This window comes from Capra hircus, chromosome 3 (genome assembly GCF_001704415.2).
Source record: "Capra hircus breed San Clemente chromosome 3, ASM170441v1, whole genome shotgun sequence".
Taxonomy (NCBI): domain Eukaryota; kingdom Metazoa; phylum Chordata; class Mammalia; order Artiodactyla; family Bovidae; genus Capra; species Capra hircus.
In genome coordinates this window covers 48,858,753-48,877,328 of record NC_030810.1, presented here as the reverse complement: position 1 = coordinate 48,877,328, position 18,576 = coordinate 48,858,753, and positions in this window count along the sequence as shown.

The following is an 18,576-nucleotide window of genomic DNA, read 5'->3' as shown; positions in this document are numbered from 1 at the left end:
TATTCCATTCAAGCTCCTACAACTTAAAATACTGAATATGCCAGGGTGGAATATTTGGGAGTAGAATTGCTGAACACCGTTAGCTGCCTAGTAGGCTGTTGGAGAAGACTCTTGAGAGTCCCTTGGATGGCAAGGAGATCCAACCAGTCCATTCTGAAGGAGATCAACCCTGGGATTTCTTTGGAAGGAATGATGCTAAAGCTGAAATTCCAGTACTTTGGCTATCTCATGTGAAGAGTTGACTCATTGGAAAAGACTCTGATGCTGGGAAGGTTGAGGGCAGGAGGAGAAGGGGATGACAGAGGATGAGATGGCTGGATGGCATCACGGACTTGATGGAGGTGAGTCTGAGTGAACTCCAGGAGTTGGTGATGGACAGAGAGGCCTGGCGTGATGCCATTCATGGGGTCGCAAAGAGTCAGACACGACTGAGCGACTGAACTGAACTGAGGCTTAGGGAAACTTAGCAAGAATAGGATAGTGAGTATAAAATCAGGAGGAGGGTCTGAGACAACTATGGAGAACATCACACTCAGATGGGAAATCAGTGTAGTTCTTAGGTCAAGCTTTGAAAGTACTCTCACATTTGTGCTCCATACAAAAAAAAAAAAGGCATTGGGCTACTTCCATCATTCCAGTCATCATAAAGGAGGATTCAGTGAAGACAAATTTCCAAGAAGCTGGCCTCCAGGCTTCATTAGGAAAACTTTGACAAATATTTACAACTGACCATGAGGACTGAAAATGTAACCCTTATTCTATGCAGCAATGGACCTACTGAAAATTAGAGGGATGATGAGACATTAGAGGAGAATTAGAAGTCTCTGATAAATACTCTTACTTGTTCCTTCCTGTCTCCAAGATTTTCAGGTCAAATATATTTTGTTTATTGCTAAGGTCATTCCATAAACAGTTAACGATATATTCCCAGTCTACAATCGTGGACCAGAAAATGTAATGGCAGTCTTGATAATCACTGAAGGTACAGCATCCATAATACTCACTAAAAATTAGTGAGGACTTGCCTAATGTATAAAGGAATGATTAGAACTGAAATCAACTGATAAATAAAAGGCATTAAGTAAATATTAGTTCCTTTTTGTACTTCTTCTTATAGCAAAGTCAAATAGCAATTTCTATATACATTTTAAACAGGACATAATCATCTGTTTTTCACAAATACTACATGTATTAAATTATATATGCATTTATTAAAATGTGAATTCCATTTAATTAAGTTTAGATATTTTGTTTACTGAGTCATTAATTGCAATATTCTTTAAAATTCAGTATTTTAACTACTTTCTTCTCTGATATCCTTATATGGATTCAAAAAAATAAAAATTATAAGTGAATGCATTATTTGATGTTTATCTAGATATTGCTTATCTATCACAATAGATGCAGTTTTCAGGTTAAATAAACAAAAGCAATGACAACTAGCAATCAAAGCAATAAATGGCAGTCCAGTAATTATAATGTTTTCCATAAACTTTAACTCACAGTTAGATAGTCATGTAATATGGACAATATCAAGACTAGAAAGATGTTACCATTATACCCAAGAGTTATTTAATTCCAAAGATTACTGGTGACTGAAATTAAAAAAAGAAACAAATAAAAAACAGTTCTAAACCACGTTTGCTACATTATTTAAAAGATATGCCACTTAGATTAGAATCAAGAAACATTTGTGCTTGCAAAATACAGATAAAGTCATTCATAGTCTAATTAAACCTATAGTTTGAGTGTGAACAGAAAAACTCCCAGATACTACAATTAAACACAAAATAATTTTTACACATTTTCCGACATGATAAATTATTTGACTGCTTTAAAATTATCAGTGCCCAAGAGTATAGATTCCAGCACTAGCCAAATCCAATTTTTGTAAATTCAAATTTGTTGTGGTATAACTGACATACACTACAATTCATTGATCTTAAGTTCTCAAATCAATGAATTTTGACAAATATGTGTATTTATGTAACTACCTTCAGTTCAGTTCAGTTCAGTTGCTCAGTCGTGTTCGACTCTTTGTGACACCATGAATCACAGCACGCCAGGCCTCCCTGTCCATCACCTACTCCTGGAGTTCACTCAGACTCACGTCCATCGAGTCCGTGATGCCATCCAGCCAACTCATCCTCTGTCGTCCCCTTCTCCTCCTGCCCCCAATCCCTCCCAACATCAGAGTCTTTTCCAGTGAGTCAACTCTTCTCATGAGGTGGCCAAAGTACTGGAGTTTCAGCTTTATCATCATTCCTTCCAAAGAAATCCCAGAGTTGATCTCCTTCAGAATGGACTGGTTGGATCTGCTCTCTGTCCAAGGGACTCTCAAGAGTCTTCTACAACACCACAGTTCAAAAGCATAAATTCTTTGGTGCTCAGCCCTCTTCACAGTCCAACTCTCACAACCATACATGACCACAGGAAAAACCATAGCCTTGACTAGATGGACCTCAGTTGGCAAAGTAATGTCTCTGCTTTTGAATATGCTATCTAGGTTGATCATAACTTTTCTTCCAAGGAGTAAGCATCTTTTAATTTCATGGCTGCAGTCACCATCTGCAGTGATTTTGGAGCACAAAAAAATAAAGTCTGACACTGTTTCCGCTGCTTCCCCATCTATTTCCCATGAAGTGATGGGACCGAATGCCATGATCTTAGTTTTCTGAATGTTAAGCCAACTTTTTCATTCTCCTCTTTCACTTTCATCAAGAGGCTTTTTAGTTCCTCTTCACTTTCTGCCATAAGGGTGGTGTCATCTGCATATCTGAGGTTATTGGTATTTCTCCCAGCAATCTTGATTCCAGCTTGTGTTTCTTCCAGTCCAGCGTTTCTCATGATGTACTCCGCATAGAATTTAAATAAGCAGGGTGACAATATACAGCCTTGACACACTCCTTTTCCTATTTGGAACCAGTCTGTTGTTCCGTGTCCAGTTCTAACTGTTGTTTCCTGACCTGCATACAGATTTCTCAAGAGGCAGGTCAGGTGGTCTGGTATTAGCAATTGACATATAGAACATTTGTATCAGTTTCCTAGTGCCACTTTGCAGCTATTTCCTTCTTCTAACCTTGGTCTCTAGAAACCACAAAGCTGATTTCTATCCCAATTTTTCTGCCTTTCTAAAATGTTAAATAAATAGAAACATCAAGTGATCATTTATGTCTGTGTTCCTTATCCCAACAAAATGCTTTTGAGATCCATGCATGTTCTCTGTATAAATAACTAGTTTATTCCCTTTTACTAATTAGTAAGTAATAGTGGTGTTTTTCAAAGTGATATACATTCTTGTTTATTAATTCAGAATGATAAATATTTTAATTGGTCCAAGTTTTAGTTATTATAAGTGAATCTTCTATGGGCACTTTTGTCTAATTCTTTGTGTGGATATATGTTTTCATTCGTGTATATATAGTCCTAGAAGCTGAAATTTATGGGTTGCATAATGAGTTGGTGTTTAATTTTTTGTGAGACCACCAACTGTCCTGAAGTAGGAGTGTCATTCTGCATTTTCTCAACAACATATGAAAGTTGTCATTACTTCACTTTCTTGCAATGCATATATTGTCAATCTTTTAACACTTCAGCCTTCATAATTCTGTGTAGGTGTATCTCATTGATGTTTTTGCTTGAATTTTCCAACAACAAATGTCAAGAGTTCTTTCATATGCTTATTTGTCACTCCTTGGTGAGATGACTTTTCAAATCTTTTGCTCAATTTTTAATATTAGTATTCTACTCTATTGTTATTGAGTTGTAAGCATTCATTTTAACATTCTAGATAAGTTCTTTATTAAATGCATGTTATGCATATATTTTCCCCCTATCTGTAGCTTGCCTCTGTATTCTCTTAACATGTCATCTAATGAGCAGTTTTAAAGTGTGATGAATTTCAACTTTTATCTATCTATATACATGAACGTGAAAGTGAACGTGAAGTCGCTCAGTTGTGTCCGACTCTTCACGACCCCATGGACTGTAGCCTACCAGGCTCCTCTGTCCATGGGATTTTCCAGGCAATAGTACTGGAGTGGATTGCCATTTCCTTCTCCAAGGGGATATTCCCAACCCAGGGATTGAACCCAGAATAGTTGTTAAAGGTTCAGACTTCTTATGTCCTAGGGATTTTGCCTAATCCAAGGGTACAAAAGCTTTCTTCTCTTTTTCTCCTAGGTTTTTTTTTTTTTTTTTAAATAGATTTAGCTCTTAGTTTTAAGTCTATTATTCATTTCAAATAATTGTTGTCTATGATGTGAGCTAAAAGTTGAGGTTCAGTTTTCCAGATAACAGTCTATTTTAGCAAAATTCATTTTAAAGAATACTCAGTTTATTTTTGAGTTTCCCTGGTGGCTCAGCAGTAAAGAGTCCACCTGCCAATGCAGGAGATGTGAGTTCAACCCCTGGGTCAGGAAGATCCCTAGAGAAGGAAACAGCAAGCCACTGCAGTATTCTTGCTTGGGAAATCCCAAGGTCAGAGGAGCCTGGCAGGCTAAAGTCCATGGGGTCACAAAGAGTTAGACAAAACTTAGTGATTAAACAACAAACAGTTTATTATTAAACTATTTTGCTCTTTGTGAAAAATCTCTGGCTATGAGTTTGTCTCTGAACTCTATGTTCTGTTCCATCGATCTATATATATGTCCCTAGGCCAACACCACAATATCTTGCTACTATAATTTTAAAGTAAGTCATGAAAGTAGGTACTTTAATACTTCTAAATATAATTTTGCAAGGTTGTTTTGACTATTTTATGTAACTCACATTTCCAATTAAATTTTGAAATTAGTTTCTCAGTTTTTACAAAAATTTTAACCTCTAGGATATTGTAAGCTCCAGCAATTATTAGTTCTGTTACACTGGTTGTTAGGGAATCTATCAAATCTATCAATTTTCTATGTTTATAAAATAGAAATAATATTTTCAAATTCACAAAGGACTTTTCTGAATTAATGAGATAATGATGATAAATAATCTTTCAGCTTGTCTGTAACACATGAGACATTCTATAAATGCCAGTTTCCTTCACTGTGATTTTTTTCCCTTCCCCAAAACATGAATAGCTTAGGTTCCTATGCATTGACAATTATTGGATTTTAACTGTTTGAAAGTGATATAAAGACAAATTTAGGAACAAACCTAAGACTTTGAATTTAAATTGGTTTTATTAACAACTTGTTACAGATTTCTGTAGTAAAGGTTGGAAGCATGAGACTCCGTAATCAGCTGACACAAATATGAGTGCCATGTGGGCTGATAGTTTCTATATCCAGTGAAATGATTATTAAATGGAGTTGAATCAAAGGCATTATTATTGGTCTTCATATGCTTTAATAGAGCTAAATATTTGTTGATAATTTTTTCTGTTGTTGCTGTGCGTTTATAAAGTGTTACTTGAGTGCATTCAATAAGGCAATACTAAAAAATTGTATTTGAATGCTCCTTGTTAATGACCTGAATGGAAATAATGGATACAATTTGCAACTTTGATCATGAGACGTTTTACAAACTGATGAAAAACGGTGCATAGTTGCAAACACATTTATAACTTCTCAGTGCATTTCCATTTCTTAGCCAGAGAATGGCCCTCACTTTTTACTTCCTAGTTTAACAATTCAAATTTATCAGTTTTTTCTTTATTGTACAAAAACGGTAATGGTGAGAGAAAAAACAATTGTACACTACTTCATAATTTACTTTTCATTGTATGTTGGAATTTCACCAGGTGCATACGCATTCAACTTTTGTCATTGTTTATAAACTCTCAATAGTATCACACTCACTCTGTTTCAGGTACTCTTGATGTGGGTTACTGACAGATGAATCCTTCTAAACCATCCTAACTATAACCAACACTTCTAAATTCCAATTAAATATATTTTCTGAATGTCTTAATGCAACTCAAAATCAATATGATCAAGGAAATTGTTTCTTCTATTTTCTAACTTTTGTCTTTATATTCAATGGACTTTTACTCATTAATAAAACAATATAAAGCCAAGGTAGATGATATGAGAATAACAAAACTCTAAAGATGAAACATAAATTACCATTAATTTCATGATGTAGCAGAAATTACTTTTTATTCATCCTTTTTTATTCTCAGTTCAGTTTATTCACTCAGTCATGTCTGACTCTTTGGACTGAAGCATGCCAAGCTTCCCCATCCATCAATGACTTCTGGAGCTTGCTCAAACTCATGTCCATCGAGTCGATGCCATCCAACTCAGTTATCTTTAATATCACATACATAACAATGTCTTATGACACTTCTTTAGGAGACTGAAATCAAAACATATACATTAATCATTATTTCATATGTTTTTTTTCCATTGTGGAAAATGCCTTTGAACATTTTTTTCATTGTGAAAAATACCATTGAACAGTTCTTGAAAATATTTTTTAAATGAGTACATAATAACTTGTCACATAAAATGCTGTTTCCGAATACATTGGTGTTTCTATTCCTTGTTGTTGTTCAGTTGCTAAGTCATGTCTGACACTACGACCTCAAGGACAGAAGCATGCCAGACTTCCCCATCCTTCAGTATCTCCTGGAGTTTGCTCAGACTCATGTCCATTGGGTTGGTGATGCCATCGAACCATCCTATTCTCTGTCACCCCCTTCTCCTGCCCTCAATCTTTCCCACCATCAGGGTCTATTTCTTACTTTATACATTATGTTGCAGTAAGCATCTTTTTGCATGTATAGTGTTTCACCAATTAAAACTTCATCATAGGCTTCTTACAGATAAATTATTAAACTATGAAAAATTTTAGTTGTTGCTGTTGTTTAGTCACTAAGTCATTCCAACTCCATGGACCACAGCATGCCAGGCTTCCATGTCCTTCACCATCTCCCAGAATTTGCTCAAACTCATGCCCATCTCATTCTCTGTTGCCCGTTTCTCCTCCTGATTTCAATCTTTCCTAGCATCAGGGTCTTTTTCAATGGCTCTTCACATCAGGTGGACAAAGTATTAGAACTTAAGCTTCAGCATAAATCCTTCCAACATATATTCAGGGTTTCCTTTAGGATTGACTTGTTTTATCTCCTTGCTGTCCAAGGGACTCTCAAAAATCTTCTCTAGCACTACAGTTTGAAATCAATTCTTCTGTGCTCAGCCTTCTTTACGGTCCAGCTCTCATATACATACATGACTACTGGAAAAAACACAGCTTTGATGACACAGACCTTTGACAGCAAAACGATGTCTCAGCTTTTTAAAATGCTGTCTAGCTTTGTCATAGCTTTTCTTCCAAGGAGCAAATGTCTTTCAACTCCGTGGCTGAAGTCACCATCCACATTGATTTGGAGCTGAAGAAAATAAAATCTGTCACTGTTTCACTATCTATTTTCCATGAAGTGATGAGACTGAATGCCATGGTCTTAGTTTTTTGAATGTTGAGTTTTAAGCCAGTTTTTTCACTCTCCTGTTTTACCCTCCTCAAAAGGCTCTCTAGTTCCTCTTCATTTTCTTCCCTTAGAGTGGTGTTTTCTGCATGTCTGAGGTTGTTGATATTTCTCCCAGCAATCTTGATCCCAGCTTGTATTCATCCAGCCTGGACTTTCTCATTATGTACTCTGCATATAAGTTAAGTAAGCAGGGTGACAATTGACAGCCTTGTCATAGTCCTTTCCCAATTTTGAACCAGTCTGTATTTCCATGTCCAATTCTAACTGTTGTTTCTTGACCTGCATACAGGTTTCTCATGAGACAGGTAAGGTGATCTGATATTTCTGTCTCTAAGAATTTTCCAGTTTGCTATGATCTACACTGTTAAAGCTTTGATGTAGCTGAAGCACAAGTGGATGTTTTTCTGGAATTCTCTTTCTTTTTCTATAATCCAACAAATATTGGAAATTAGATACCTGGTTCCTCTGCCTTTTCTATATCCAGCTTGTACAAATGGAAGTTCTCAGTTTAAGTACCGTTGAAGCCTAGCTTGAAGGATTTTGAGCATTACCTTGCTAGCATGTGAAATGAGCTTAATTGTATGGTAGTTTGTTAAAAAAAATGTTCAAAAAATCTTCTTTATTAAAAAAAATCCAACTGTAACGTAAAAAATCTGTGTTAATATAAACTGATATTTACAAATTAACCAGACTGATACTGTCTTTGATTATTATTTTAAAAGCCTCTTTATTTTATGGGTAGCTTTTTTTTTAACTTCATATTAACTTCATTTACTTTGTTTATATAAAAAGTTAAATTTTGTAATACTTTATTATTTTAATATGCTACATTCGATTTTGAGACTTGTCATTGCATTTTTCTTTTAAACGTTTCAACGAACACTAATACTGCTTTATTGTCATACTTAATATATTTAAAGATAGCGATGTTTTGTCATTTGTCACATTTTTTTCAAATGTTTTTCATAAATCTTTCATAAAGATTTACTTTTAATCTTTCTACATTCTGATAGTATTTTTCATCATCATTCACTTGATTTTCTTTATGATTATCTTTTGCAGTTAACTCTCTTCAGTGAAGAATTTATTTCATGTTGTCATGGTTTTTACTTATTGTAACCAGTCTATTTTCATCTCTCATTTAATCTCAGTCCCTTTATATCTGTTCCTCACAATAAATCTATTCTAATGATTCCAATAGTTCTCCTTTAAATTGTTGTTTGTTATGTAAATTATTTTCAAATTTGTGTCTTCAAGACAAAGTTCTCTTTCCTTTGTGTTGTAGAATTTTTACATGACTCAATGTTGTTATAACTTTATTTTCCATTATCTCATATTTTTGTATAGTGTTCTCTTTAGATACAGCATTTAATAATACAAAGTAGTAGAATTCAAATGGTCACTGTCAGTAGCTATTTGGCTGCTTCACCTTTCAGAAGATAGATCTGACAGGTTTATAGTTATAGTTGTATGAGAGGGGCCCATTCTCCACTCCTTATAGAGGAGCATCTATAACGCAACTCACAACTGCCATTTTCTAAGCACTTAGCTGGAGAGAAGGAGAAGAACATACTTGGATGTTTGTTGTTTATTACTCCTTTTGTAAGGTACTCCCTTTTCTTCTTTGTGATATACAGTTACCTACAGGGAACACACATCAACACTGCACCTGCATTCTATACAAGTTCAGATCCTCACAATCTCAGTCTATATATGTTCAGCACTGCCAATAAACATTAATTGAATCTGAGTGTGAAGCATTAGCAGTCTCACTATATTAGAGTTATTTTCCACTATCATCTTTAGTTGTTATAAAGATAATTTGAATCTTCATGCCTTATTCATCTGGTTTTCACATTTATTACTATTTTTATTTTAGGAGCAAAATTGATTTAATTATATTCCTGAAGTACAAAGCACATCTTCACTATTGACCTGTCTACTCATTTTGGTTTATTTATTTAAAGCTTCATCCCTCAACCCACTCAAATTCTCTCTCTCAAGTTTTATTTCTCATATTTTCATGTGTAAATGTTCTTGAAAAATATATGCTGATGTGTTTATTTATTTACATAAACAGCATTATGTTCTGTATTAAAGTCTGTTTCATTTTTTTTAAATTGAGCTTTGATTTCAAAGTCTATCCATGTTAGCAAATTTACAATATAATTTTTAACCGTATGTTGTTTTTTGTTGAATAAGAACATGTGGGACACATCCACTGAATTCTGTACATTTATTTGATATGTTATGGATACAAAAGTCTCCAACTTCTGACCACAGTGAATGTGGCAACGAACATCCTAGAACATGACTCCTAATAAAAGTGTAAGATTTCACTGGGATCTTAAATGTCCAGGATTGGACTTTTTGATTCTTAGAATATGTTTTATATAATTGGAACAAACTGCCAGAATGGCTTCCTGGTGGATGCCCTAATTTACAGCCCCTCCTGGAGAGGATGAGAGTTCTTATACCCCTACCTTCCTGCTGGTGCTTTACATTATCTTACTTTATAATTTTAATCTAATATATCTAAAGTGAAATTTCCCTGTTTCAAGGTGAATTACTCTGGTTACAAATGTCTACCTATAGCTCAGCACTTTTAATTCATGTATTTCTACATTCACTATTATGTTAAGATTTGATTCTTATATTATTTTCTTTTTACTGTGGTCTCTTCCTATTTTCTTCTCTTTTATTGATTTAAATTGAATAGACTAAGATTTCTTCTGTTTATTTAAAAGTTATTTGTCTTTTTCTTATTTAGGTTTTTTAGCTTAAGATCCAACTTAATATGTATTTACACAAAATGCTACCTCTCATAAACCTTCTCATGAATGTAAGTTCTGTCTTCACTGTACTAAGTTAATATTGTTCACAATTTTAGTCCAAGTTTAGAATGGAAATCCTTTTGTTTTCCTCATCCTAAACTTTAACGAGCTATTTCACAATTCTTACTTGTCTCGTGGCATCATCTGTGTACTTTTCTAAAAGTATTTTTATTATGTTCCTCGGTTACAAATCTCTAATAATTGTGTTTTGGTAATACTTTATAATAATAGCTTAAGTTAAATAATTTTCTGTATATAAATTATAAGTTCAACACCCTTTTAAATAAAAATATTAAAATTGCTATTTAATTTCTCTTATGCTTCCAGTGTGTCTGTTGATAAAACTCATATACAATTGTTTCTCAAATTTTTCTTAACATGCCTAAGTTTTTTGTAATCTCTAATCTTTGACATTATAAATATATTTCTGCCTATACTGGTGGAAATTTTATGCTAATTTTTACTCAAATATTTCTGCATTTTATTTGTATTTTCTTCAGAGATTTTTATTTTCTAGAATTTTGAACTTAACTTTTAGGTAAGATTTTTATTTCTGAAGTATTTTGTGTCATTTCTTTCCTGTTTTCTGTAGGAGATGCTCATGTTGATCTTTTATTATTTGTCTTTATTCATTCTATTATTTATCTTTATCTATTGGGTTCTCTTTTTTTCAACTATAATTTTTATATACAATATATCCAAATGATACTTTCTTATCCTACTTTCAAATGATTTGCATTCTTTACCTCTCTAAAGATATTTATAATTTGTTTTATATTTTTATATTTCTGTTTCAATGTTTCTGCTGTATAGATTAAGTAGATAGGTACAGCTTGCTATTTTCTTTTGAGTTGTACTGTTTTCTATTTCCCTTAGTTGTTCAGCCTCTCTCACTGGATACGTGTATTAGAGAATGGTCAAAGCCAGTCTCTATCATGTATCAGTCCTTGGAAGAAGTCCTAGTTTTGATAATGATGAGCCATATTGATGGGTCTCATTTGTTGTCACTCAATCAGGCAGTTTTTGTATCTGCTAAATTCTTATATCTGAAACCAGGAACTCTTTTCAACTCCAGAGAATCTGGATTCTAAGGACCTTACATGGCTATAGGCCTTGTTCTTAGAATAACACTATTTTCTTATTACTAAACATAATTCTTCATTATAAACCCTTTACTATACAAGTAGAAACAGAGTAGCTTTTTTTTTTTTTAAATAAACAATAGAGACATCTAAAACTATACCGACATCATTCTGGGCAATAATAGAGGCCTAGAGGGAAATACTTTTGTATTTAAGCAATGTATTAAATCATTGAGACTATTTAGAGCTTTCTCTAATCTGGTCAAGATGTAAATTCATACTGGAGGTGTAATTCAGTGACAAACAAAGTTTGTTACTAGTAATGCAGTTCAATCAAAGGGACAGTTTCTGCTTCTACCTAAAGAGACAAACTATTAATGATGAGAAATTAAGTGCACTGTTAAGTATTGCATATTTGCTTTATGTAGTTAATTTAAATATAAGTGATCTTTTTTTCCCCAGAAGTCAAATTTGTTTTTCAATACTGTTTTTATGGAATACTTTAGCAGCTAATTTTATTTGTAAATGTATGTATTTAAAATCTGTTCTTAAGTAGATATTTTCTTTAAATAAAAAGAAAAAGGAAGGGTGTTATTCTGTGAAATACTTTCAGGTGTCTAATCTGCATTTTTTAATGATTCATCGTTGAGTTTGTAGAAACTTTTCTCTAGTTATAAAACGAGACTCTTTCCCACACATCAATGTGATCGTTATTCATTTTCCATTTATTGCTGAGACAAGAAAAACAGTTGCTTTATGATGAAAGGCAGAAGGATCTATCAGGCCCCAGTCACTTTTCATGAACTAAGGACTGATGTCAGTGACTGTCAGATACAAGTGATTTTCTCTATAAATCTTTTTCCTGCAAAAGGGAATCATTGTTCCCTTACATTGCACAGGCTTTTGTTCAGCTTTTCTGTAGTATAAAATTTAATGAGAGCAGCCACAGAAAACATCAAGAACTGAGTATGTGTCACAGAGAAATCTTTAGCTTTGTTGAGATACTCTCATAAAATTACTTGTGCTTTCTTTTCACTATCAGCTTTTTTTTTTTTTTAAGATGGGAAAAATCACTTAAAGATTCAATGTCAATACTAATTACCTTTTACTATGTGTGCATGAATGAGCGTATGTGTATGCGTTGCGTAAACGTGTGTGTATGCACGATACATAGTACATCTACAATTCCATAGTTTAATAATACTATGATATTGACTCAAGCTTAAAAGATATGATGATGGAAAATACTTCCTATCATCCCCAGGCCCAATTATGAGAATCTCACTTATTTCCTTTTTCCTCTCTGTAACAGCTGTCGTTTGCTTGGCTGCTCCTGTTGTCTGTTTCCAGGGTCAAGCACCTTGAGGCAGACAGCTGGGCCTCCCTGATGGAAGATTCCCACCTCTATAATTCACCTAGACCTCTCTAATTCACTTCTACCCATCATCTGCCAGAGGTACAGCTTTACGATTATTTGAACATATCACAAGATATATCTGTTTGCTTTGCCCTGCGGGTACACTAATCTTTTTTCTGAGACTGTGTATTTATTGGGGGAGAGGATATTGTTTCTGGTCAAGGGGGTGCAACGATGTAATGAGAATGTACTTAATTTATCGTTGCTGTTTCTATTTGCCTTATCTGTATTGTGTCTTTTCCAGCTATTTCCCAAAGGAGCACTTAATTCATCTAAAACATTTCTTATATAAATCCACACTTATGTGGTAACTTCACTGACTCATAGTATAAACTAATTTCTTTCTATTTGCCAATTTGGCTCAATATACTCTGGAAGGGAAAGTTTCCCTCATCAAATGGAAGAAACAAGAAACTCTAATACAAGGAATATAGGTCCCTTTTCTACTGCAATCCCTATATTCTCTCCAAATGAAACCCATAAAACACTTGTAGCTTTGTTTTTGCAAAATAATGGAGGATAAGCTGTTGGATAGAAGAAGGAACTAGTTTAAAGGCTTGCTGATGTTGGAGATTTTGAGTTCTTTATTCTCAGAGTTAAAAGGCTTTGGAAGAGCAAAAGATTGTATCTGTGTCGGCATTTAACTATGGTGGGGATCAAATGCCACTGATTCATGCTCATTAGGGCTGCTTCTCCCTCACCTGGGAGGCTTAAAGAAGTCTTTATGAAAGCTCAGTGAAGATTAACTTCATAGGCAAGAATAATAAGAAAAAGGTCTGTGTGGCCTGTCTTAATTTGTGAGAGAATGAGATCATTTAGTTATTATGCCCTGGGAACATTTAAAAAATGTAAATGTATTATAGTCAGAAATATACATATTTAATTCTTTAAAATCTGTGAGAGATGGGGTTACTACAATGGTACTTTTATTCCTAGTAAGTGAAAAGCTAATTCTGGATCTCTTAAGTGTGGGGGAAAAAACAAATCTGATTACCAATTTCCCTTGGTTGAATTTAACATATTGAAATTATTACATGGTATACTTGGTTTTCATGTGTGTATTGGGTAAAACCCACAATTTTAATTCAGAAGTTATTAAGTATTTACTTCTGTTATGAATATATACTGCATGATAAATATTGACAGAAGTATATTTTATAATTATGATTTTTCTTGATCTAATTACCATTTCCTTTCAAAGTGATTTAGAATGGCATCAAAATGATGTTAAAAACAAAGGACTTCACTGTATAGTTGGAAGAATCAGTGTACATAAAATAGAAAGATATGTTTAGAGTTACAGTCAGTTAGTGTCTGCTTTTCTAGTGCCCAGACTTTGCACTCTCCAAGACACCCTGTAACTTCTGTTAAAGCCTGCAATGCTGGAGACCCAGGTTCAATCTCTGGGTCAGGAAGAGCCCCTAGAGAAGAAAATGACAACCCACTCCAGTAATCTTGCCTGGGAAACCCCATGCACAGAGGAGGCTGCTAGGCTACAGTCCATAGGGTTGCAGAGTCGGACATAACTGAGCGACTATTTTACTTTACTTTTATGTGACCATCAGTTCAATTCAGTTGCTCAGTTGTGTCTGACTTCTTGCAACCCTATGAATCACAGCAAGCCAGGCCTCCCTGTCCATCACCAACTCCTGAAGTGCACTCAAACTCATGTCCATCTAGCAGGTGATGTCATCCAGGCATCTCATCCTCAGTTGTCTCCTTCCCCTCCTGCCCTCAATCCCTCCCAGCATCAGAGTCTTTTCCAATGAGTCAACTCTTTGCATGAGGTAGCCAAAGTACTGGAGTTTCAGCTTTAGCATCATTCCCTCCAAAGAAATCCCAGGGCTGATCTCCTTTAGAATGGACTGGTGGGATCTCCTTGCAGTTCAAGGGACTCTCAAGAGTCTTATCCAACACCATGGTTCAAAAGCATCAGTTCTTCAGTGTTCAGCTTTCTTCAGAGTCCAACACTCACATCCATACATGACCACAGGAAAAACCATAACCCTGACTAGACAAACCTTTGTTGGCAAAGTAAGGTCTCTCCTTTTCAATATGCTATCTAGGTTAGTCATAACTTTCTTTCCAAGGAGTAAGCATCTTTTAATTTTATGGTTACAGTCACAATCTGCAGTGATTTTGGAGCCCCTCAAAATAAAGTCTGACACTGTTTCCACTATGTCCGCATCTATTTCCCATGAAGTGATGGGCCCAGATGCCATGATCTTCGTTTTCTGAATGTTGAGCTTTAGGCCAACTTTTTCACTCTCTTCTTTCACTTTCATCAAGAGACGCTTTAGTTCCTCTTCACTTTCTGCCATAAGGGTGGTGTCATCTGCATATCTGAGGTTATTGATATTTATCCTGGCAATCTTGATTCCAGCTTGTGTTTCTTCCAGTCCAGCATTTCTCATGATGTACTCTGCATATAAGTTAAATAAGCAGGGTGACAATATACAGCCTTGATGTACTCCTTTTCCTATTTGCAACCAGTCTGTTTTTCCATGTCCAGTTCTAACTGTTGCTTCTTGACCTGCACAGGTTTCTCAAGAGGCAGGCCAAGTGGTCTGGTATTACCATCTCTTTTAGAATTTTCCACAGTTTGTTGTGATCCACACAGTCAAAGGCTTTGGCATAGTCAATAAAGCAGAAATAGATGATTTTTTAGAACTCTCTTCCTTTTTCCATGATCCAGCAGATGTTGCCATTTTGATCTCTGGTTCCTCTGCCTTTTCTAAAACCAGCTTGAATATCTGGAAGTTCATGGTTCGTGTATTGCTGAAGCCTGGCTTGGAGAATTTCGGGCATTAATTTACTAGCATATGAGATGAGTGCTATTGTGTGTTAGTGTGAACATTTTTGGCATTGCCTTTCTTTGGGATTGCAATGAAAACTGACCTTTTCCATTTCTGTGGCTGTTACTGAGTTTTCCAAATTTACTGGCATATAGAGTGCAGCACTTTCACAGCATCATCTTTCAGGATTTGAAATAGCTCAACTGGAATTCCATCACATCCTCTAGCTTTCTTCGTAGTGATGCTTTCTAAGGCCCACTGGACTTCACTTTCCAGGATATCTGGCTCTAGGTGAGTGATCACACCATCATGATTATCTCGGTCTTGAAGATCTTTTTTGTACAGTTTTTTCTGTGTATTCTTGCCACCTCTTCTTAATATCTTCTGCTTCTGTTAAGTTCATACCATTTCTGTCCTTTATTGAGCCCATCTTTGCATGAAATGTTCCCTTGGTATCTCTAATTTTCTCGAAGAGATCCCCAGTCTTTCCCATTCTGTTGTTTTCCTCTATTTCTTTGCATTGATCACTGAAGAAGGCTTTCTTATCTCTTCTTGCTATTCTTTGGAACTCTGCATTTAGATGCTTATATCTTTCCTTTTCTCCTTTGCTTTTCACCTCTCTTCTTTTTACAGCTATTTGTAAGGCCTCCCCAGACAACTGTTTGCTTTTTTGCATTTCTTTTCTATGGGGATGGTCTTGATTCCTGTCTCCTGTACAGTGTCATGAACCTCATTCCATAGTTCATCAGGCACTCTATCTCTCAGATCTAGTCCCTTAAATCTATTTCTCACTTCCACTGTATAATCATAAGGAATTTGATTTAAGTCATACTTGAATGGTCTAGTGGTGTTCCCCACTTTCTTCACATTAAGTCTGCATTGGGCAATAAGCTGTTCATGATCTGAGCCACATTCAGCTCCCAGTCTTTTTTTGCTGACTGTATAGAGCTTCTCTATCTTTGGCTGCAAAAATATAATCGATCTGATTTCAGTGTTGACCATCTGGTGATGTCCATGTGTATTGTCATCTCTTGTGTTGTTGGAAGAGGGTGTTTGCTATGACCAGTGTGTTCTCTTGACAAAACTCTATTAGTCTTTGCCCTGCTTCATTCTGTATTTGAAGGCCAAGTTTGTCTATTACTCAAGGTTTTTCTTGACTTCCTACTTTTGCGTTCTAGTCCCCTATAATGAAAAGGACATCTTTTTTGGGTGTTAGTTCTAAAAGGTCATGTAAATCTTCATAGAACCATTCAACTTCAGCTTCTTCAGTGTTACTGGTTGAGGCACAGACTTGGATTACCATGATATTGAATGATTTTCCTTGGAAATGAACAGAGATCATTCTGTCGTTTTTGAGTTTGCATCCAAGTACTGCATTTTGATATGTACTTCCAAAAATGTCACTGTACTATGCCAATATTTAATAATAAATCTATATTTATAAGTGAAGAATCTCTAGGACAAATAATTAAACAGTTTCTCCATACACTATTGCACATTGTTTGTTTTCATGGGGTTCTGCTCTATTTAATAAATTTAAATATTTTTTTAGGATTTATATACACTGAATATGGTGCAGATATTAGAGTGAGTGAAAAGTAAGAGAGTAACTATAATAAAAAAGATATTTCTATGGTTTTATATATTATATTGGATATGTTTATCTGTCTTCCACCATTTTCACAGTAATACTTTAATATTGTTATATAGATTATATTGTGACTATAACTAACTGATAAATGAATATTTTCTTAAAATGATAACGGATTATACTTTTAAAATACTTAGAGTATTCATTATTGTTTCATGTCTTTGTGAAGATTTGACCAAGCAGTTTAATGGAAAATTTTAATATTCTTTCCTTAATTAATATATAGAAATATTTCTTTCCCCGAATATAATGTAAACATCAGAAATATTAGTGATGTGCAACTCTATTTCCTTCATCATCAACAATGCATTGAGGAGACTTAAAAAAAAAAATTCCCAGTCTGAATATCTTGCTCTGAGGCTTTTACCTAAGCAAAAATCATGGGACAGAACGAAAGGAGAAAAGAGACAACCTGGGAGAAGTTGAAACACAAAGATCTCTCCCACTTCCTATCTCAGCCTATTGCCAGCCACTAACACGAATTTCTCTTCTTCTGCATTTTTCTAGAATCCAATGGTCATATCCTAGAAAGGGCATTTCTTCATCACTTTAATAACATGAGTACATATAATTTGATTTCAGCAGAGGGATAGTTAATTTTTATAGATTTTTCTCAGAGTTATTATTGACAGTGGTTGGATTTCATTGAAGGTTCACAATTGTAAACAAGATTATACTTGCTTAGTAACACAGCAGATAATCAGCTTCTGTAAGTGTTTCATGCACAGTTAAAAGAATGTTTCTACTGTTAACACTGGAGGCTCTATTCTATTGATGCCACTTGGATCAATTTTATTAGTTGCTCAGATCTTCTGATTACTTGATGATTTATTGTCTGCTTTTTCTATCAGTTTCTGAGAGAAGTGTGTCAAAGTCCCTACTATGGGTATATGTAGAGATTCCCTGGTGGCTTGGACGGTAAAAAACCTGCCTGCGGTGCAGGAGACCAGGTTAGATCCCCTGGAGAAGACCATGGCTACCCACTCCGGTATTCTTGCCTAGAGAATTCCATGGACAGAGGAGATTGGCAGGTTACAGTCCATGGGGCTGCAAAGAGTTGGACCCAACTGAGCAACTAACACTTATTTAACAGGTATATGTATGTCTCTCCTGTCTTTTAATATTGTAAATGCTTGTTTTAATGTCTGAAGTTATATTATTATGTGTGTACAGATTTAATATTGTTAAATGCTCTTAATCATAATGAAAGGGCCTTTGTATCTCTCAAGTAAATTTTTCCTTAGAGTTTATTTTGTCTAATATTTGTATAGACATAATAGATTTTGTGTGCTTGTGAAGAGGGGAAGAGAATAAAAGTAACTGTTCTGTAATATGTCTACAGAACATATCTTTCCATATTTTTAATTGGAAATT